This window comes from Sciurus carolinensis, chromosome 14 (assembly GCF_902686445.1).
Source record: "Sciurus carolinensis chromosome 14, mSciCar1.2, whole genome shotgun sequence".
Taxonomy (NCBI): domain Eukaryota; kingdom Metazoa; phylum Chordata; class Mammalia; order Rodentia; family Sciuridae; genus Sciurus; species Sciurus carolinensis.
The window spans coordinates 79,181,632-79,206,133 of record NC_062226.1 but is presented as its reverse complement, the minus strand read 5'-3'; the positions used below and the strand labels follow the sequence as shown (position 1 = coordinate 79,206,133).

General features: G+C 36.0%; 1 pseudogene; it reads left to right on the top strand.

Moving 5' to 3' along the window:
* The first annotated feature begins 3,841 nt into the window (after positions 1-3,841).
* Positions 3,842-24,502, top strand: part of LOC124964155 (transmembrane protein 50A-like) — a 178,560-nt pseudogene continuing 157,899 nt past the window's right edge.

Below are 24,502 nucleotides of genomic sequence, written 5' to 3'. Positions count from 1 at the left end.
CAGGTCCACAGTTACTCTCCCCCACATTCATCGGCATGCAAAGTTCCAAGATGGAAAATTTGTTTCTCCTGCAGCTTTATGACACTTCTACTGCCTGATTATCCCACTTTATGGCAATTTGCATCGTTATGGGCCTGCGGCAAATGAAACAAATTGCCATAAAATGTTGGGAAAATCCTAAATCATGGTTCTGTCTGGCCTGCTGAATGATGACACTGGGGTTGAATTCAGATGGCTCCGCTCATTTTGCTACAAACAGTCATGCCGGCCTTAATGTGTGCCACTGGCTCGCACATCAGGCTGCTTGGTGACTACTAAATGAGGCAAACTAATAGAATTTTTTTTTCCAATGCACTAAGCAAGTCTTCAGTAAAGAAAAACACATTGATTCCAAAGTTGTTTACTAGCAACTAAATAGAACCCCTATAGCTTCTCCCATGCAGCCCACATTAGAGCTAAATTAACAGTCCTCATATGTATCTATTCTACTAGTAACAGACAAAAGTGCTTACACCATTAGGAATGCAAGTTGCCTCTGTCTAAATCATGATACAGAAGATTGTGTTTCTCATTTAACTATGAGACTATCAAAATTTGTAACATCAGCCACAGACAAGGCTTTAAAGAAGAAATAAATGCACCAAAAAGGTCATAAATTATTGTTGCATTTTAATTCAGTGGTGATAGGCTAGCTTTAAAATAAAGGAAGTGTGATGGTTAGACATGCCGACATAAGAGCAATTCTGGAAGGATGACAACCTTAATCAGTATTATGATCCTTGTTGATCACATGTTTGGCTCTGCTTTTATCAACCTCTCCGATGAGTAAATTTATGAGAAAAGAACCTTCAGAGTAAGAAACCATCTTGGCTCACAATACACAGGACTCATTTGCAATGAGGCTGAAATGAAAGCAGTAGAATCTTATTCTTCATAACCTTCTGTATTTCACATCCTACTACCCTGTCCTGACCCAAGATACCTGTAGGGGATGCTTAGCTCTTCCTATGCACAGAGGCAACTAACTCTGAGGTTGCCCCCACTCCCCCATCTCCATGACAGGTTTCTAGTGTTCATGTAAAACAAATAGCTCAGAATGCCCAGATGTAAAGAGATCGGATGAGGGAGACTGGATATGAAATTCAAATCATGATAGAAAGCTGCATTGAAAACCTATTTTCCAGGCAACTGTACATATTCTAGAAAACAGGGAGATTTTATAGAGATTGGTTTTACCTTATTTAAAAAACATACTTTATCTAATAGTTGACTAAAAGAAAGAGTAATTAAATTAACAATTATCATTTATTGAACACTTAACGTGTGCCAAGCGCTGTACTGAAAGGTTTAAATGACCATTTGATTTAATCAGCCCACTTACAGATGAGTAACCTAATTCCTAGGAAGGCTCAACTACTTGTTCAAGGATGGATGGACAGTAAATGGCAGAGTTGGAATCAGGATCAAGACCTAGTCTCACCATTAATTATATGCTTTTCACTGCTACGCCACACAGCAGCATTGTAAAAATCAACTTTTCTGCTAAATTAACATTATTATTAGTCTGACAATAAACTCCACAAGGATAAAAGATCCTTGCATAATTTTAACAAGTATCACACGTCTGGCTTCTCCTGAATGATTTTTATGACTCATTAGTATAGCCTTTTCTTCTAACTCCTGTATCATTTTATTTCACTGTCATTTTCTAGACAAAATGTCAGTCTCTCAATATAGAATGAAACTTTTTTTACTCTAAACTTCACTTTTCTTCTTGAATTTCTTCGTTTCTAAGGTCACAAAAAGTTGCACTTGATAAGCCAAGCCCATCACAACAAACAACTTAAAGTTCTTGAGTTTTTGCCATTTACAACAGTTTGGATTCGTGTTATATGAGTGACAACTGAATGTGCATATTTCATGACTCTATTTTGAAATTACCTGAAATTCCACATGTTTATTGCCTAAGTAGGAAGAATAAAAGTATTTCTGAAAGTCTACATCGTCTCGAACCAGATAACCTGTTTTCAGTTTCTGAGTCATCTAAGTTTGTGACTCTATATGTTACACTTAGATTTGAAGCATCAATTTGGCATGTCCTACTTATTCAGCCTCTTATCTGAAAGGAGTATCGCTGAGCTAAAATTCTGTAGTACTAACCATTTTGAGGTTAAACCAATGTGTTGGTTGTTTTCAGACCCACCTGCACTGTTCAGCTCTAGTCTATCAATACAGAAATACTGCCAATTCCTTAAGAAAAGCTCACACGCTTGCATGTTTCTCCCATTAATATGGACCCTGGGAGCCAGACAGGCCAGAGGTTTCCATTCTTCTCGACTCTCCAAAATGTGTAGTGCAAATGCAAATTTATTGATCTTTTATGACAAACAATCCAATTTCTCTTGTAATTCAAATATTTCTATCCAAGAATCCATTTTAAGTAATAATACAGAAACACATTAAACTTCATCTCTCTGTTTGAGGCAACATTAATTGATCAGCTTGTGGAAATAATAACCACATGATGATGTGAGACCAATGACAATAATTTAAAACTTGGGTTTTTTTGAGGGCTTGATATATTAGTTACCATAGACTATAAGCAATCTTTAACAGGTTTTGTCTATAGAAACATCAGTGTAAATTTTCAAACAATCCAGTTCATCAACTTTCTTGTGAGTCAAGAGTTATATATTTTATAGAGTTAAGAATATAGATTTAGACCTCTTTGATTCAAAATTGTGATTTTTCATTGTGTGATTTTGGCAAGTTAAGCATTCTTCACATATATAATGAGTACATTAATAGCACCTACCTTATAATACTGCTGTGACTATTAACTAAATCATGGGTGATTAGTAGAGACATCCAACCGTCCAAAGCTGCTTTGTGTTCTCCCTATGATGCTGTCGATGCAAAGCAACTTCTTAGGAATTATATACACCATTTTCTTCTTCTTCCAGGGGTGCCATGTGATCACCTCTCACCAATGAAATGTGCTTAGGAATAATATATATCTCTTCCAGGCTAGGACTTCTAAGAATCAATGGTACTTTTAAGAGCAAGGGACAACAGTGTCCTGGGGGAGCGTGTACCAATGTGATGGAAAGAACCTGGATCATGACTCATCATGGAACTTGGCACATAAGAAATTCCAGAATTTTTGCACACCTTTCACCACAATTTAAATACTAGGATCAGATCTGGGATATTCAGTTTGCAATGTGACTCCAAAGCTGATGCGTATTACCACTCAATCACCTTCACTAAGCCATTTATTGAGCACTCACGTATTCCAGGTGCAATTCTTGATTTGGGGCATAGAGTGGTGACCAAGACAATCACCTTCCTATCTTCATGGAGCTTTTATTCTTGCCTGACAAGACAAATAGCAACATGTAAATACTATATAAGTCAAGGATTCCAGATAGATCATTCTAGAGAATGACTTGGGGTGGGAGAGGCAATTTTAGATAGGATGTTTAGACAAGTTTTCCTTAGGATGAAAGACAAAGGTTAACATAGTGCAGTGTGTTCACACTCTGTCAGTTTAGCTCAACTGGAATTTTTATTTCACGGAACCCCCTCCTTGCATTGGGACATAGGTTAAACGGAGACACTAGTGACTGACTGCTTACAAGGATCCGGAAGGTGGAATCGAGCAGAATTATTCTCTGTGCTCACAAGGGCAGCACAGGATAATCGGCACCGTCGCAGCTCGCACACTTTCTTGCCAGTCTGCTGCCTCGCTTCAGTAGCACAGAACATTAACCTGGCATGCTGCTCCTTCATCTCCTGCAGGATCTTCTTGCCCTTCTGTTTCTGACTCAGGGCCCCGATCATGTTTGGCTCTTACATGAAGATGCCAGCTTTTCCTGCAGGACACTCACATCGCTATAGTGGGAGACTTGGAGCAGTGAGGTACCAACACAGGTTCCAGCCCATCCTTGCGTGTTCCCTTCGTTCCTTTTCTCTCCCACTTCACATCTCTCTTCCATTCCTAATATATTTCCCTGATGCCCTCAGAAACAACATCAAATACAGAAGAAGCCGTCTTCCAAAAATTGTGTGGCATCCATCTTTTGATAAACCCAACATTCTTCCCATTGTCTCAAGTTCTAGTTCTTTGATCAAATTCTGAGTTTTACATCAACTACGTACTTTCTATGGAAAACGTATAAGGCTAAGGGTTTTTTGTGTGTGTGACTGGTACCAGGGATTGAACCCAGGGGTGCTTAACCACTGAGCCACATCCCCAGCCCTTTTTCGTACTTTATTTAGAGACAGGGTCTCGCTAGGGTGCTTAGGGCCTCACTAAGTTGCTGAGGCTGTCTTTGAACTTACAATCCTCCTGCCTCAGCCTCCTGAGCTGCTGGGATTACAGACATGCACCACTGTGCCTGGCAAGCTTAAGGGCTTTATAATACAATCTAATTTAATCTTCATACTAACAATAAAGTGTCTTCTATCAGTATCCCTATTAAAGATGAAGAAACTGGATTGAGGAAGATCAAGTGACTTGTCCCATGTCATAGACTAACTGAGAGATAAAGCTGAGCCTCAAATGAGAACATGATTAAGTCCAAATAGTAAAATGCTATACTGTCACTTTTAATTATGCTTTTGGGGACTGTTTTGCAAGGTTTAGGAGTTTACTAAATGCTCTTTTCACCCAGGATTTAGCTCAGAAATCGTGGACTTAAAGATGAGAAAATGCAATTAATTTGGCAAATAGAATTTGAAAGATGGAAAGGTATTTAAAGATCATTGTTCACAAAAATAAATAAAAGAAAACAAATCTCAGAGAAGAGATTGTGCAAGTTAAGCAAAATCCATTGATTAGGAGCCTCTGCCTGAATACTGGCCTTCTGCCATCCCATTCTGCAGACCTAGGTAAACTCAATCCACCTGCCTAAGGCAGGACTATAGGGGGACATACCATAAAGTACCCCATGAGCCCAAATTAGAATGTGAGATTAGTTTATGTGTGTGTGACTACTTCTCTGGTGTCCTTTGGACCCAGGTAAAATAATTCTAATTTTGTATTCTCATTCTACAAGGGCCATTTCTAGCATTAATTCAAGTCTCTTCCAACACTTCAACTGGAAGTACTATTAGAAATATCCCTTCTAATAATTCTGCTAATAGTTTCTAGCAAACTCAAACCTGGAGTGGCATTTAAATGAATTTATCTGTAGTGGGCTCTGCAGGAATCAATAAGTCATTCTGATTCATTCTCAGTTTCTAGAGGAAAGTATTTATTTTCTAAGGGTGAGACTGAACAGAAATGGGAATCATTGCATGGGGTAGAGCATAGCTGGCCTTCGAAGATGACCTCTTTTTCCCTTCATACTCCTGAAGGATTAAGCCTTGAGAATTTTAGAATTTAAAGCTACAGATCTCTACTTGAGATCTCACTAAAATCTTATAAAAGCACTAAATATACCCATGGAGTTCTAATAATTTGCACCACTTTGAGGTTAGGATTTTATCCGGAAAAATGCTTTCAAAAAACAGCAGGTTATAAACCAGATCATGCTTCATCTGCCAATATATAAATACATGGAAGTATGTCCGGAAAAAGAATCAATTCTTTATTTTCTCCAATGAACATGAATATCAAAACTATAAGTCTTATCATTTTAGAAGGAATGGAGAAAGTTATTAATGGGTACCCAAATCTATGTTTTTCAGTAATGAGCAATTCCTTATGATAGTGAAAGGCTTTATAATTAGAATTCAAAAAAAGTAAGAATTCTTCTAAGAAAGTTAAATTAAGAAAAAATACCAAAAGATCAGAGTTCTCTGAGAGATGAAGTCTGTTCATTTTTTTACTTTATTTTGTTAGCTTTCCATCACTGTGACAAAATATCCAAAATAATCAAATTATAAAAAGGAAAGGTTTACTTTAGCTTAGAATTTCAGAGGTTCCAATTCTGGGCCCATGGCAAGGCAGCACATCATGACAGGAGTACATGATAGGACAAAGATGCTCACATCATCGTAGCTCAAAAGCAAGAAGATAGGAAGGGTCAGGCACAGGGTGCACGCCTGTAATCCCAGTAAATCAGCAGACAGAGACAGGTGGAGGCTGGCAAGTTCAAAGCCAGCCTCAGCAATGTAGTAAGGTCCTAAGCAACTTAGCAAGACAATATCTCAAAATAAAAAAAAAAAAATAATAATGATAACAAAAGGACTGGGGGTGTGGTTCAGTGGTTAAGAGCCCCTGGGTTCAACCCCTGGTACCAAAAAAGACAGGAAGGAGCTGGGTCCCAATACCCCTTCAAGTACCTAAACAACTTCCTAAGACTTAACTTCCTCCAAGTAGTCCCCACCTCTTAAAGATTTCACCATCTTCCAAGAGCACCATGGGCTGAAACCAAGTTTTCAACCTACAGTCTCTTTGGGGGACATCTGAGACCAAAACTATAACACTCACAAGAGACCACAATAGATTGAAATGGATTTGTGTCAGTTGGCATGGAAGTCATGGCATTTTAAACTTCAAAACATCCCAGTTAGATTTTTTAAATGTAACTGAGAATTAACTCTATAGGATAACATTTCATTTTGCTTCCCTTAACAGGTGTTTACAAAAGCGAGGTTTGAGGCTTCTAGGAGTTCATTATAAAACTTGTCTGACTGTCCTTACGCCTGAACCATCTTAAAGTCAACTAGACCTCCTCCCCTTGGGAAATAAGGTGATCTGTGAAGGTCAAAGCCTTGCATTGGTCCTAGCCTAGAGAACTTCATGGGCAGAGATCTGAGAGCAGACAGGGTCTATGACATGTAGAAGAAAAGAAACTTTCCGAGGACCCGCCAGGTGTATCCTCTCAAGGGAAGGACAGAATATTTTTAAAAATCCCATGGTTTCTGAAATGGAGACAGAGATTCAGGGAGAAGCAATATTGCAAGAAGGAGTCAAGCACAGAGAGACCCTCAAGATAAGTTTTTATGGTTCTTTCCAGGACAACTGAGACAGCAATGTGCACAAATTGGTCACAAAGATTACAAACCATGGATTGTGGCACCTGCTCCATGCTATAAGTACAATATCTACTCTGGACAAGTCCTATCTTCAAACTTAGCTACTGGAAGTTTAGAGAAAGAGAATTTTTTTCTTAAAAAAAATCAACATTAAAAAATTCTAAAGTATTCCAAATATACAGAAAATATATCAGAATTACATCTACCCACCAACCAGAGCTAATACATTTTGGTATATTTACTTCAGCTTTCTTTTCCATTTCTTAATAGACACAATTAAAACCCAGGCATATCTCTAATTAGTCCCCCTCCAACTTCCCTTCCTTCAACTCAGCACCCCCAAGTTTACTTCAATCTAGAAGGTGGTTTATTACTAGTCCCAGGCATGATGTTCAATTTTAAGCAAATATCTAAAAATTTATTTAAAATGTATGGTACATTTTTTTGTAGGATAAAATCAACATATATAAGTAAATGGTGTTTCTATATACTACTAATAAACTATCCACAAAATACACCAGGAAACCAGTTCTATTTACAACAACTACAAGAAACAAAAGTATAATAACATACTCAGGAATCACCTTAATCAAGAAACTGGAAGACATGTACATTAAAAGTGATAAAATGTTGATTTAAAAAAATCCAAGAAGGCACAAGTATGGGAAAACTTCTGTTTTTATAGATTGCAAGAATCTATCTGTTAAAAATTCTTATACTACTTATCATTTCCATGTGTTGCCCAAAACTCATGCTGGAAATTTGATCCCCAATGTGGTGGTGTGGGAGATGGGGCCTAATGGGTAACATTTGGGCCACTGCCCTCATGAATAGATTAATGCCATAAGTGAGGGAGTAGCCTCAGTATAAAAGAACAAGTTTGGTCCCTCTGCTTGTCTCTACCCATGTGATGCCTTCTGCCACGTTATGAAACAGCAAGAAGACTATGGCCAGCATTTTAATTTTGGACTTTACAGCCTTGAACTATGAAACCAAACATTTTTATTACATTAATAGCAAAATATTCTTGAAAATTTCTGAGATTAGATTTTAAGTGTTCTCACCACACAAAAAAATGATTCATATGTGAGGTAATACACATGTTAGTTTGACTTAGCTGTCCCATAATGTATACATATTTCAGAACATTTTGTACATAATAAATTTGTACTGTTTCTGTCAATCAAAACTAAAGTGATTAAAATTTATACTTGCATAATGGCATTTTGTAATTCTTAACTTGTGGAAATAATATTTTACACTAGGATTTCTCAACCTTGAAACTATGGCATGTGGGGCTGTTTCCTATTTCTGCTATAACACAGATTTAGTATCTTAAAACTACCCAAATTTAAACTCTGATGGTTCTGGAGATCAGAAGTTCAGAATGAGAGATGAAATTGAGATGTCAGGATTCGGTCCTCTGGACACCTAGGAAAGAATCCATCTCCTTGCCTCTTCCAGGTTCTAGAGGCTATCCACATTCTTGAATTATATTCCCTTCATTACCTGGCCTTCCCCCAACCCATTCCATATTCACATCTCCTTCATTCTTCTAAGGACCCTACAACTACACTTACCTTGGACCACCAGAAAAATCCCAGATAACCTCCTAATCTCAAGATCCTTGACTTATTCATATCTGCAAATTGCATTTTGCAATAGAAATGCTGAAAGAAAAACTTTAGACACGATAAATGTAACAGAGTTTGAGCAAAAAACAATTCATGAATCAGGCAGCACTCAGAATGAGATGAGGTTCAGAAAGCTCTGCCCAACAGTAAGGTTCAGAATGAGATGAGGTTCAGAGAGCTCTGCCCAGCAGTGTAAACAGCCAGGCTTAAAAGTATAAGCAGGGATGCAAAGCAGAAAAATCATCTGATTTGCTACAGGTAAACCTCTGCCTTATTTGGGCATGATGTGATGAGATGGCTACCTGCAATTGGCTAATGCTCAGCTGGTCATGATTCATTGAAACCCAGCTGTATGTTATACACACACACACACACACACACACACACACACACATGCACACATCTCTAAGTCAGGTTTTGTATTGTTTGTGTACAAAATTGCATGTAGTTTGTCACATGTAAACACAAAGTATAGGGATGGCCTTAGGCTAACGATCAGGATCCTGTTTATTTAATTCAACAGAAAGTAACATTAGCAAATTTCAAGAATTAGGAGGTGGGCATATTTAGAGAACCATTATTGAATCCACACCTGATCATATAATTCTTTCTTTGGTAAGGGACTCTCCTGTACATTGTAGAATGTTTAGCTGCATTGATGACCTCTACCCACTGGATGCCAATAGCATTTCCCAAGTTTTGATGATCAAAAGTGCCTCCAGAGCTCATGTGGCTCAGTGGTAAAGTGCTTTCCTGGCATGCCCAAGGTTCAATCTCCAGGCCACAAAAACAGAACAATAAAAATGTCTCCAGGTACTGTCAAAAATCTCCTAGAGGACAAAATCACCCCTGGTTGTAAACCACTGTCCTACAAGAATATTTGCCTGTATATTTCATCTACATTGTACTTGAAACATTAAGACCTAGGTCCTTAATTTTAATGCTCTATAATATCCTGTTGTACCAATAAAACCTTCCATCTCTCCCATTTTTTGTTACAAATAATGGTACATAAATCTTATGAACATCTCCTATAAGCCTGTGCAAGAATTTCTCTCTGCCAGGACAATAATTCTCAAATTTTAATGTGATCAGGATCACCTGGAGAGTTCACTAAAATAGATATTTTTGCAAAATATGCCAAGAGGTACTGATTCAGTAGATCTAGAGAAGGAAAAATTTTTGAATTTTTAATAAGTTCCCAGGTAATGGTAAGGTAATATTAAGGTCTGGGGATCACTTTTTGAGAACCTCTGCTCCGTAATATATTTTGAGAAGTGTTCCTAAAAATGTAACCACAGATGCTGTAGTAACTTCGCTGCTCACCCACAAGGACTAAATTCATGTTTCCCTACAACCTGACCAACAACTGGGGTAGAAAGAATGTACTGTTTTGCAAAAGTGAAGAAATTAGAGTGGCATCGCATAGTCCCACTGTATGTTTTGTTTTTTCAATTTCTTTGTAGCATCTTCTAACGAAGAAGATGTTTGTTTTAATGTTATCAGATTTATCAATATTTTCCTTTATTTTTTCTTTTGGTCTTAAAAAAATCTTCTTCTGCCCTAACATCACAAAAATATGCTTCTTAATTTTCTTTTCATTTTTCTTTTTGCATCTGTTGTCTAATTCATCCAGAATTAATTTTGTGCATGATGTAAGGTAAGGATCTATTTTTTTTTAGTTAAATCAGTATTTATTATTTTCTAATTTATTTTTATTGTAAACAAATGGGATACATGTTGTTTCTGTTTGTACATGGAGTAACAGCATACCATTTGCATATTCATACATTTACATAGAGTAATGATGTTTGATTCATTCCGTTATTTTTTTCATTCCCCCACCACCCCTCCCACCTCTCTTTTCCCTCTATACAGTCCCTCCTTCCTCCATTCTTGCCCCCCTCCCACCCCCCATTATGTGTCATCATTCGCTTATCAGTGAGATCATTCGTCTTTTGGAGTTTTGAGATTGGCTTATCTCACTTAACATGATATTCTCCAATTTCATCCATTTGCCTGCAAATGTCATAATTTTATTATTCTTTATAGCTGAGTAATATTCCATTGTATATATATACCACAGTTTCTTTATCCATTCATCAATTGAAAGACATCTAGGTTGGTTCCACATTCTGGCTATTGTGAATTGAGCAGCTATGAACATTGATGTGGCTGTATCTCTGTAGTATGCTGATTTTAAGTCCTTTTGGGTATAGGCCAAAGAGTGGTATAGCTGGGTCAAATGGTGGTTCCATTCCAAGCTTTCTGAGGAATCTCCACACTGCTTTCCAGAGTGGCTGCACTAATTTGCAGCCCCACCGGCAATGTATGAGTGTACCTTTTTCCCCACATCCTCGCCAACACCTATTGTTGCTTGTAATCTTGATAATCGCCATTCTAATTGGGGTGAGATGGAATCTTAGTGTAGTTTTGATTTGCATTTCTCTTATTACTAAAGATGGTGAACATTTTTTCATATATTTGTTGATTGTTTGTAGATCTTCTTCTCTGAAGTGTCTGCTCATATCCTTAGCCCATTTGTTGATTGGGTTATTTGTATTCTTGGTGTAGAGTTTTTTAAGTTCTTTATAGATTCTGGAAATTAGTGCTCTATCTGAAGTATGAGTGGCAAAGATATTCTCCCATTCTGTAGGCTCTCTCTTCGCATTGTTGATAGTTTCCTTTGCTGAGAGAAAGCTATTTAGTTTGAATCTATCCCAGTTATTGATTCTTGCTTTTATTTCTTGTGCTATGGGAGTCCTGTTAAGGAAGTCTGATCCTAAGCCAACAAGTTGAAGATTTGGACCTACTTTTTCTTCTATAAGATGCAGGGTCTCTGGTCTGATTTCAAGGTCCCTGATCCATTGTGAGTTGAGTTTTGTGCAGGGTGAGAGATTGGGGTTTAGTTTCATTCTGTTGCATATGGATTTCCAGTTTTCCCAGCACCATTTGTTGAAGAGGCTATCTTTTCTCCATTGGATATTTTTGGCACCTTTGTTTAGTATTAGAAAATTGTATTTATTTGGGTTTGTGTCCGTGTCCTCTATTCTGTATCATTGATCTACCTGTCTATTTTGGTGCCAATACCATGCCGTTTTTGTTACTATTGCTTTGTAGTAGAATTGAAGTTCTGGTATTGCGATACCCCCTGTTTCATTCTTCCTGCTAAGGATTGCTTTAGCTATTCTGAGTTTCTTATTCTTCCAAATGAATTTCATGATTGCTTACTCTATTTCTGTAAGGTACATCATTGGGATTTTAGTTGGAATTGCATTGAATCTGTATAGCACTTTAGGTAGTATAACCATTTTGACAATATTAATTCTGCCTATCCAAGAACATGGGAGATCTTTCCATCTTCTAAGGTCTTCCTTAATTTCTTTCTTCAATGTTTTGTAGTTTTCATTGTAGAGATCTTTTACCTCTTTGGTTAGATTGATTCACATGTATTTTTTTTTTTTTTTGAGGCTATTGCAAATGGGGTTGTTTTTCTCGTTTCCCTTTCAGCTGTTTCGTCGCTTGCATATAAAAATGATTTAGATTTATGCGTGTTGATTTTATAGCCTGCTATTTTGCTGAATTCATTGATGAGGTCTAGAAGTTTTCTGGAGGAGGTTTTTGGATTCTCTAAATATAGAATCATGTCATCCGCAAATAGTGACAGCTTAAGTTCCTCTTTTCCTATTCGTATCCCTTTAATTTCTTTAGTCTACCTGATTGCTCTGGCTAGAGTTTCGAGGACAATGTTGAAAAGAAGTGGAGAAAGAGGACATCCCTGTCTTGTTCCCGTTTTTAAAGGGAATGGTTTCAGTTTTTCTCCATTAAGAATGATGTTGGCCATAGGCTTAGCATAAATAGCCTTTACAATGTTCAAGTATGTTCCTACTATCCCTATTTTTTCTAGTGTTTTGAGCATGAAGGGGTGCTGTGTTTTGTCAAACGGTTTTTCTGCATCAATTGAAATAACCATATGATTCTTATCCTTAAGTCTACTGACATGATGGATTACGTTTATTGATTTACGAATGTTGAACCATCCTTGCATTCCAGGGATGAACCCCGCTTGAACGTGGTGCACAATTTTCTTAATATGTTTTTGGATACGGCATACCAATATATTGTTAAGGATCTTTGCATCTATATTCATCAAGGATATCGGTCTAAAATTTTCATTCCTTGATGTGTCTTTTCCTGGTTTGGGTATGAGGGTGATATTAGCTTCATAGAATGAGTTCAGTAGGGTACCCTCCTTTTCTATTTCCTGGAAAAGTTTGAGAAGTATTGGAATGAGTTCTTCTTTGAAGGTCTTGTAGAACTTGACTGAGAATCCATCTGGTCCTGGGCTTTTCTTGGATGGTAGATTTTTAATGGCTTCTTCTATTTCATTGCTGGATATTGATCTGTTTAAATTGTGTATGTCCTCCTGGTTCAGTTTGGGAGGAGCATATGTCTCTAGAAATTTGTCAATGTCATCGTTAGTTTCTATTTTGTTGGAATACAGATTTTCAAAGTAGCTTCTAATTATGTTCTGTATCTCAGTGGTGTCTTTCATGATATTTCCTTTTGCATCATGTATTTTAGTAATTTGAGTCTTCTCTCTCCTTCTCTTTGTTAGTGTTGCTAAGGGTTTGTCTATTTTGTTTACTTTCTCAAAGAACCAACTTTTTGTTTTGTCAATTTTTTGAATTGTTTCAATTTCATTGATTTCAGCTCTGATTTTAATTATTTCCTGTCTTCTACTACTTTTGCTGTTATTCTGTTCTTCTTTTTCTAGGGCTTTGAGTTGTAATGTTAGGTCTTTTAGTTGTTGACTTCCTTTTCTGGAATGTGCTCCATGCAATGAATTTTCCTCTTAGTACCGCTTTCATAGTGTCCCAGAGATTTTGATATGTTGCACTGTCATTCTCATTGACCTCTAAGATTTTTTAAATCTCCTCCCTGATGTTTTTTGTTATCCATGTTTCATTCAATAGCATATTATTTAGTCTCCAGGTGTTGGAGTAATTTCTCTTTTTTATTTTGTCATTGATTTCTACTCTCAGTCCATTATGATCTGATAGAACACAAGGTGGTATCTCTATTTTTTTGCATTTCCTAAGGGCTGCTTTGTGGCATAACATATGGTTTATTTTCAAGAAGTGTCCATGTGCTGCTGAGAAGAAAGTGAATCCGCTTGTTGATGGATGGAATATTCTATATATGTCTATTAAGTCTAGGTTATTGATTGTGTTATTGAGTTCTATGGTTTCTTTGGTTGGATTTTGTTTGGAAGATCTATCTAGTGGTGACAGCAGTGTGTTAAAGTCACCCAGAATTATTGTGTTGTGGTCTATGTGATTCCTGAAATTGAGGAGGATTTGTTTGATATACAGGGATGCACCATTGTTTGGGGCATAAATATTTACTATTGTTATGTCTTCCTGATTTATGGTTCCCTTAAGCAGTATGAAATGTCCTTCTTTATCCCTTCTGACTAACTTTGGCTTGAAGTTCATTTTATCTGATATAAGGATGGAAACCACCACTTTTTTACTGAGTCCATGTGCGTGGTAGGTTTTTTCCCATCCTTTCATCTTTAGTCTGTGGATGTCTTTTTCTATGAGATGAGTCTCTTGCAGGCAGCATATTGTAGGGTCTTTCTTTTCAATCCATTCTGCCAGTCCATGTCTTTTGAATGATGAGTTTAGGCCATTAATGTTCAGGGTTATTATTGAGATATGATTTGTATTCCCAGTCATTTGGCTTATTTTTTGGTTTTTAAGTTGGCTTGGTTTCTCCTTTGAGTGGTTTTTCTCTAAGGTAGTTCCTCCCTTTGCTGACCTACATTATTGTTTTTCATTTCCTCCTCATGGAATATTTTGCTGAGAATGTTCTGTAGTGCAGGATTTCTATTTGTAAATTCTTTTAACTTTTGTTTATCATGGAAGGATTTTATTTCATCTTCAAATCTGAAGGTTAGTTTTGCTGGGTATAGGATTCTTGGTTGGCAACCATGTTCTTTCAGAGCTTGAAATATGTTGGTCCAGGCCCTTCTAGTTTTTAGAGTCTGAGTTGAGAAGTCGGCTGCTATTCGTATTGGTCTTCCCCTATGTGTAATCTGATGCTTTTCTCTCATGGCCTTCAAAATCCTATCTTTATTTTGAATGTTAGGCATTTTCATTATAATGTGCCTTGGTGTGGATCTGTTGTGATTCTGTGCATTTGGTGTTCTGTAAGTCTCTTGTATTTGATTTTCCATTTCATTCTTCAGGTTTGGGAAATTTTCTGATATTATTTCATTGAATAGGTTGTTCATTCCTTTGGTTTGTATCTCTGTGCCTTCCTCAATCCCAATAATTCTTAAATTTGGTCTTTTCATGATGTCCCATAGTTCTTGGAGATTCTGTTCCTGATTTCTTACCATCTTCTCTGTTTGGGCAACTTTATTTTCAAGATTAAATATGTTTTCTTCATTGTCTGAGGTTCTGTCTTCCAAGTGGTCTAGTCTTTTGGTGATGCTTTCCATTGAGTTTTTTATTTGGTTTATTGTCTCCTTCATTTCAAGGATTTCCGTCTGGTTTTTTTTGAGAATCTCTATCTCTTTGTTGAAATGATCTTTTGCTTCCTGCAGGTGTTCTTTCCTCATCCTTTGCTTCGTGAATCATCTTAATCATGTATAATCTGAAGTCCTTTTCTGACATTTCTTCTAACATACTGTCACTGGATTCTATTAATATAGAATCTAGATTTGTTTGGATCATTTTCTTCCCTTGTTTTTTCTATTGTTCATGTATCTTCCCCTCTAGCAGTGCAGATCTGGGGTATTGCAAATTTCCCCCTATAGGCTTATAGTGGCCCTATAGGTTTCCAAAACCATTTCTTTAAGGGGAAATCAATATTAGCAGTGCCCACATCAGACACTATGCAATCCTAGACCAAATAGCCCCTATGGGGACAATAACAAAGTTGTCATAGTAAACAAAATGAGTTCAAATATTATCTTTGGTAAATCAAACAGGCTTGCAATAAGGTCTGCAGTTTCTAATGGAGGACAAAGAGGATGCAGAGGCATGTAGAATGTGACCGTTAATGGGATAAGAAAAGAATATACAGAAGTTCTAGAAAATAGAAAGGGTGAGAGTGTAATCAAAAGAAATTTGATGTTAGCATGCAAAAAAGGGAGAAAGAGACTCTGAGGGAACAGGTAAACAAAAGGAAAAGAGAGCAAGAAAAGTAAAGAAATAAAAAAAATTTTTTAAAAAGGAGAAAAAAGAAAATCTGCTGTATAACAGTCATATACTAATGAAACCTCCCAGTGTTCAGTAGACTGATGCATGAGAGGTACCTGACAATGAGCTTCGAACCTCCAGCAGGTGTCCGCAGGATGGGATTTGCCCCACCCAAAGATCGGAGCTACGGTTTCCAGGATTATCCAAGATGGCCGCTCTGGCTTTGAAATGTGTTGGCAAATGGGGAGCTGCAGCTCAGGGGTGGACATGGTCAGCTGGAGGCCCTGGAGATGGGATGCGGCTGGTCTGGCAGGGGTTCTGGAGGTCCAGTGTGTTTGGTGTGGTTGTGGGATCCTGGAGGCCAGGTGCAATCAGTCGGTCTGGGGTCCCAGTGATAGGGCACAGTCAGTTGGTCTAGGGGTCCTGGTGGCAGGGATCAGTCAGTCGATGTGAGGGCCCCAGAGGCAGGGAGTGATCAGTTGGGCTGAGGTATCCTGGAGACGGGGCTCAGTCAGTCCAGCCAGGGGTCCTACAGGGCCTGGCTGTTTTCTCAAAATGGCGGCAGCCACATGTAATCAAACCTGCAGGTACTGTAACAGTGAACTTCCAGGTGACAGCAGGCAGCTGGTGCTCCACTGGTGGTTGGCGATCAGTTTGCTGACTGTTGTCGAACGATCGGGAGGTGAACCTCGTGCGTTGGGTGATGGATAGGTGTAAGGCAGGCAATGGACAGGCGAGAGGCAGGCAAATGGCGGATGATAGACACCTGACAGTGAGCAATCTGCCTTAATTAATTCTGTGTGAGTACCTGGTTGACTAGACCATATTCATGGAGTAATGGGACTTATGGATTGGTAATGTCTCCTGTGCCAGAAGTACATATGAGTGCAAGAGTCTGTTTTTCAATTGCATATTCCCATTGTTTATTTTGGAGCCAAAACCATATGTTTTAATGAATACAGGTTTATAATCTCTTAGTATATGCTACATTAATATTCCTGTATCTTTTCAAAGATGCCATGTATCTTCTCTTTAATCCATCATGTAAATTTTAAGATAAGTCTAAATTCCAAGAAAAAAAATCTATGAAATTCTTATAGTTTTTGCATAGAAATTGGAGATTTCAAGTCAGTTGATATCATTAGAACATCAGTTCTTCCCTACAGTTACATGATATATCTGTCCATTTACTTAGGTCTTAAACATTTTTAATAAAGTTTCTGAAACTTCTCCATAAATGTCTTCAGTGTCTTCTTAACCATTTATTCCCAGGTATCCTAAAATATTGTGCTATTCTTGATATTTCAAATTGTATTTTATGATGTTCCTTTTGTGCAGGAATACTATTTAGATGTGTACTTCCTGAATTTGTTCAAAAAATTTGTAGATTCATATGGATGTTTCTAGATAGACAACATTATTATCTGCAAATAATGATGCATGTCTGTTTCATTTTCATTTGCATTCATTGTCTAATCATGGTAACTAGGATCTCCAGGATGTGCTGAAGACAGCTATTGGCAGTGGGAATCATTGTCTTGTTCCTGGCTTTGAAACTGAATCTCTTTTGTCATATCACCATTAAATATATTACCTTCAATAGCTTTTTGGATTACTATTTATCAGTTTAAGAAATTTTGCCAAGAGATATTGTCATAGTAAATATTGAATTTAATTAAAAATGCAATAGCATATGTGTCTTGCATTTATTGTTTGATTCTATGATTTTTCTCCCCCAAGTTTTTAATAAGGTGAGTGGCACTGACTTATGTTTCAAGACAGTTTTAATTTTTATCAAAATTATAGATGAACATATTTTAAAGAGTCGAATTTCTTCACTCATTTATTGTGAAACACAGCAGGCTTCCTCCTCCACTATTTCCTCATCCACAAAGGCAATGGCATTTATATATCTTAACTGATTCTTTCAGTACTTGTTTTCACATTTCTCAATAACGTACTTGCATTGCTACTTCCTTGATATTTCAGTTTTAATCTTCTATTAAATTTCCATCATCTACTCGTAGCTGCAACCATGCAGTTACACTCTGCCTTCCCTCTGCATCATCCTAATAGCTATCTACTTACTTTAGTTAGACAAATATTCCATTTATATTATTAAAGCTATGAAAACATTACTCAGCTAAACCATGTAGTAAACCATGATTATTTTTCCTTTACTAACAACTTTTTTTCTCAATGTATTTTGTCTTATTCTTTATTTCCAAAGTTTTTATGAATTTAGAATTAATTCAAGACCAAACTCTTCAGTAACCATCTAAAACTCATTTTAAGATGCTCAGGTAGTCTATAGACTTTGTCATCTAAGGAAGTCCCTAACAAATCCTCTGACCCTCTTGAATCCAAATAGTTATCCCACAAGTCTAACACACAGCTATTGTCTTCCCGATCACATCAGAATCCCTTTGCATTTTTCCTGTATGACCACCTGCATCCTATGCCCTGATTTTAAAAATTTATCCCTCACTTTTTAAAGTGTATTCTCAAGTAGATTCCAGGAAAACAATGTGTAAGAAAAAACTAGTATGACTGATGTAGTATTTGGGAATGAAAGTTTTTTCCAGAAGTTTGAAGCATTACTCCATTATCCACTTTCTAGTTAATGTTAAGAAACAAGAACTAAGTGAAATAAGGAATCCCCCAAAACCAAAGGCCGAATAAGGTCGAATGTTTTCCCTGATAAGTAGATGATGATATATATATATAATTGGGGTGCAGGGTGGGGAGTGAGAGAAGAATGGAGGAACTTTAGATTACATAGAAGGAAATGAGAGGGAAAGGGGTATAAAAAATGGTGGAATGAGACAGACATCATTACCCTATGTACATGTATAATTACACAAATGGTGTGAATCTACATCATGTACAACCATAGAAAGGAAATGATGTACCCCATTTGTGTACAATGAATCAAAATGCAGTCTGTAAGAAATAAATAAATAATTTTTTTTTAAGAATTTGCTCATTTGTATGTGTGTGTTCTTTTTTTGTCCTGGAATCCTGATTACCATCAATCTGGTCTCACTGTTCTGACCTTACAGTAGAATGCTATTGGTGTGAATCCCTCTTTTTCTGTTGTACTTACTGATCTCTTACTTTGAAACTCATGTCCTTCACTTTCAGAAAATTGCTAAATCTTTTTGGTTGATGATGTTCAGTCACTGACCCACTCCATGCTTTCCGTATCTCTACTTAGATATTGTCTTCTAAATGTTTTAATCTTTTCTTCTATTTTTAAATATTTATATTTATTCTATATTGAGAGACTGTCTTATTATGCATTTATCTAATTTTAAGAATGAAATGTACCATGTGTCCATTTGAGGGATCTTGTAATTACTCTGTTCTAGCCTTCCTTATTAATTTGTGTGCTTAATTTATGTCTCAATCTGAAAGCAGTGTGTTCAAGCTCTTTCTATAACAATATTTGATTGTAATTTTATGAGATTTTGTCCATTTTACTTTATATACCAAGGCTACATTCTGAGGTACTTATGGAAGCTGAATTGTTAAAGCTTCCTGATAAATTATTACATCATGCAATGATTCTATAGCCAGTAAATACAATACACAGAGTTATATTGGCTTACTTCTAATCAGCATTAAATTGATGCATCATTTCTTCCCTCTACTTTCAAATCTGTCATTAGATTTTTAGGATCTTTATTTTTTATTCACACATATTAATTGTATCTACTAATGGGATTCACTGTGTGATTCCATACATGCACACATCTGGCATTGATTGTAATCATTCACCCTTCCTTTATCCACTCACGTCTCACAAACATACTTCTTCCCTACACCCTTTCCAGTCCCTGGTAATCGCTATATATAAATATACAAATATATATACATATATATTTGGATTTCTGTTACATAGTTGAATTACTCTGTGCTTTGCATTTTTCATGATTTTTCACATAATTTATGCTTCCATGCTTTGTGTTGAATAATATAGTTTTATGTATTTGTCTTTCTTCTTCACTATCATTATTAAGTGGAATATTTGGTATGTATTGTGATCCTAGGAAGCAGTCCCTAAAAAGAGGTTTCTGGAAAGATCAGTGACTACAGGAAGGGATTGAGGAGGAGGAAGGAGGGATGGGTAAGAGAAGAACAATGTTGACTCTGACCTCACTTTCCTACATACATATATGAATATACTCACCATCACATATATCCAAAAGAAACCAACTTCAAAAAATAGCAGAAAGATCAGTAGAGAAGAGAGAAGGAACAGAGAGAGGAGGGGAGGGAAAAGGTAAGTACTAGGGACTGAATTAGAGCAAATTTTATTTCATGCTTTTATACTTATGCCAAATTGAATTCTAATGCTTTGTGTTATTAAAAAGAACCAATAAAAAGGGAAAGAGGGGGTTTCTCTATTGGCTATAATGACCAATTATAACAATCAAGGGAAAATTGGGTTATTTCATTGCAATGGAGTCCAATTCTGTAACCCAAAAGAAGCTCTGGGAGGTCTCTTTTTTTTATTTTTTTAAATAGCTTTCATTTTTTAAAAAATTAATATGTATAACACAGGAAAAATAAAAACAGAAGCAAAGTACTAAGTCACCCAGTCACAAGCTTTTAGTTGGACATGTCTCTCCAGTTCCTTCTGTCCCTTTGCTGCCAGACTAACCAACAAGTCCTGATGCATATTGCCTAGGGATAAAACAATTCCATGTCCAGGATGCATCTTTTCTATCAATTATAAAAAAAAATATAAACAAGTTGGCTAACTTGTTAGCTTTATTTTTAATGATCCACGGTAACCTCAGGACATCTAGAAAGCTTAGATGTGGTGAAATAAAGTATGACCTTTGTGCACAATAAACACAATTACTTTACCAAAATGCACTATAGATCTATGGTTAAAAACTAAAACTGTCTTCCAGATATAGAAATACCAGCAAAGGGCATTTACCCTCACCCTTCCTCTTTCTGCCTCTTTATTCCAGTGATTTAATTTAGAACTTTCCCAAGCTCTAAGAGGTGGATTAACAAAGGTCATTTGCAGAAGACAGTTTTTCCTAAAAACAAACAAAAGGATATTTATATAGGAATTATTGTGTTATATCTAACAAACTTTGGACATTAGGACTTATCCTTTAATACTCAGCAACATTAATTAAAGTGCACATATGATAATGGCTAGACAATCTGAACTAATCTAAATGGCACTTTCTCCTTCCCCCACCCACCACCCAATGAACCTTCAACATACACTCCAAGACATCAAGTTCAACAATTCCATTTCCCTAAATGAAGCAACCATTCCTATGTGAAGTTTCCTAATACATTTATGTCCAACAGAACATTAACTTAAAAAGTTTTTCCATAAGTCAGTACTACTAAGGATTCTGATGCTTTAAAAATGAAGATTTAGTTAAACCAGTAGGCCTAAACAAAACTCTTCACTAGTTCTCTTCCATTCTGTCTAAAGTCATCCTAAACCCATTTAAGAATATATAGGACTTATTTTTCTATCCTTATATGTCTCCTCTCTTTTCATCTCATTGTGCCGAAGCCTGAATATTTTCCCTACATGTCATCTAGTTTACAAATTTTCTCTTCCTATGTATCTAAATGGATATTTAACTTCTCCACTAAATTTTAATTTCAAACTTTCTTTTTTCAATTTTATTTCCTTTATCAAAATGACTTGGTATCACTTTGCTTATTTTTATTTTTTTCTTGTATTTTGTGGTTCTTCTTTTATAACCATTTAAAGGGTACTAATTGTATAATTTTTGATTATTGTTTTACTTCAGTATTTGGCCTGCTAAATTTTTTTTCCTCCTGATTCTACTTCTGGATTTTTCCTAAATATTTTTAGGGTAAGTTTATCTTAAATGGAAATATTTTTTGCTATGACCGGGATTATAATAATACCCTCTTTAAAAGTATTTGCATTTAATTCTTGCTTGTATTCAAGAAAAATCAGTAATTCATCAGTTTGACAGTATAGAAAAGCATAAGTACAACCCAAGTGTGAAATACACACTGGGAGATTAATAGTCTTTTCCTTCATCATTAAATAACATATACTTTACTTTTGGATACGGATCACCTCTACCCTAGGGATCCTATTTTCCCTGCTTATTTTGTTGACTGACATGCATTTTCCAATTGCCAGGGAAAAACTTCTCATACTTTATTGGATAAGAATATATATGAACAAATATACAATATCAAATAATCAGTTATTCATAAGTATTCATCTTCAAATAGCTATTTTTGTCATGATCCAAGTCAGCTCTAGATATCATATTACACCAGGAGAAAAGCAAGTTCAAAGACTTAAAAGAATTCAAATCTAACATTTAATAAAAACAAAAAAGAGCTAGAAATTTGAAAGACAAAAGATGTGATGTGATGTGTATGGAGTGACTTATGGATGATGGGACAGATCAACTATAGTGACCTTACAAAAGTTTCTTATCAACACAGATGGAAGGAAATTCTGATTAGAAGATTATATGCCTTCTTTACATGTAAAAATTTGACTAACACAATAGAAATATGAATTACATATCAAATTGTGCTTTCTGAGTGACTAGATAGTTTCAAATGCAGGGGAAATATATAATTAATAGACTTTCAGGGCAAAAACTAATGATTTCTGGTTTACTACTTTTTTAGGTTCTTGAGGGAAAAAGAACCACAAACTTGAAAAAGATTTTTGCAATTCATCACAAAAAATAGTGTCTACCTCTATCCATTTAAATAAATAGATAAATAGATATAGAGTTTGATAGAACATAAATAAATGGATTAATACAAAAACACCTAAAATCAACAAGATAAAGACCAAAAAAAATTAATAGAAAACTATGAGAATTGTGACAATAGATAGTTCTAAAAGAAAAGGAAATGAAAATATCTTCCAAAAGTATGACAAGATGCTAAATTTCATTCATAATAATATAAATACATAAAATACATACAAATATATTCATAAAAATGTAGGTTAAAAAAAAAGTCCAAAAATCTGATATCTGACCTTCTCGAAATCTAAAATTTGTTGAGCAATAAAATAACACCATGAGCAGAAAATTCAACCTTCTGACATCATGTGACCACAGGCACACTGAAAATATTGTGTATAATTACTGTCAGGTTGTGCATATAAGTTATATATGAAACAAATTCTGTGTTCTTATTTGAAGCCTATCTCCAAAATATTACATAATGTATATGCAAATATCTCAAAATATTTTTAAATGAAATTCAAAGTACTCCTGATCCCAAGCATTTCCCATGAGATACTCAATCTGCATAATCTTTAACCTCTCAAAAACAAGAGTTTGCTAAAATCTTGTGTTTCATGTTTCACAGTTTAGGTTACCTATGGTCAACTGCAATCCAAAAATATTAAATGGGAAAAAAAGAATCTATACATTTTAAACTGCACACCATTCTGAGTAGCATGATGAAACTTCACTCCATTCTGCTCCATCCCACCTAGTAAGTGAACCATCCCTTTGTCCACCTTACCTGTATTGTTTGTGCTACCCACTCATTTTTTTACTTTGTAGCAAAAAATCTTGGTTATCAGATTAACTATGGCAGTATTGCACTGCTATGTTAAAATACCCTTACTTAGTATTCTCCCACTCCCTACATCATTCACCTCACTTCTTCTCATTATGTACGCTTTGTATCATCTCAGTTCAATGCAAGAAGAAGAGTGAGTAAATAATCAAGAAGTGGAACCAGCCCAGGTGCCCATCAATAGATTAATGGATTAAGAAAATATGGAATATATACACAATAGAGTTTGATTCAGCCATAAAGAAACATGAAATTATGGTATTTGACAATAAATGGGTGAAACTGGAGAACATCATGCTAAGTGAAGTAAGACAGCCTCAGAAAATCAAGGGTTGATTGTTCTCTCTCATATGCAGAAGCTAGAGCAAAGTAAGGGGGAAAATAGGGGAATGGTCAGATATCATAAAGGCAGAGAGAAGATCAGTGGAGTAGAAGACTGAAGGGGGAAGAAGGAAGGACAGGAAAGGAGAGAAAATGCAGAATAAATTTGGCAAAATTACCCTATGTACATGTATCACTATACCACAGTGAATTCCACCTTTATGTATATCTGTAAAGCACCAATTAAAAATAAGCAAATGGGTGGCATGTAGACCAAACAGTATAGAAAAATGAGAATGGGGGGTGAGGGAGGAGAGGAAAGGGAGGAACTAGGGACGGAAATGGAAATAACTTAAGTTGCATGTATGTATGATTATGTCAAAATGAACCCAACAGTTATATACTACTATAATGCACCATTAAAAGAAAAAAAGTAGGGTAAATAATTACATAAAGACAAAACAAAAGAGTGAGTATATTTGGGAGAGATCCCATTTACATAACTTTTATCACAGTATATGTTATAGCTGTTCCATTTCATTATAGTCATTTTTGTTGATCTTTACACATCTAATTTATAAATTAAAACTTTAACATGAGTATGCATATATGTATAGGGAAAAAAACATGACTTATATGTAGGGTTAAGTACATCCATGGTTCCAGGCCTCCACTGGGGATCTTGAAATGTATTCCCTGAAGACAAGGGGAGAAAATGAAATGAGGCAACTAGATCCTTCACACATTCTTTGCAAGAGAATAAAATGG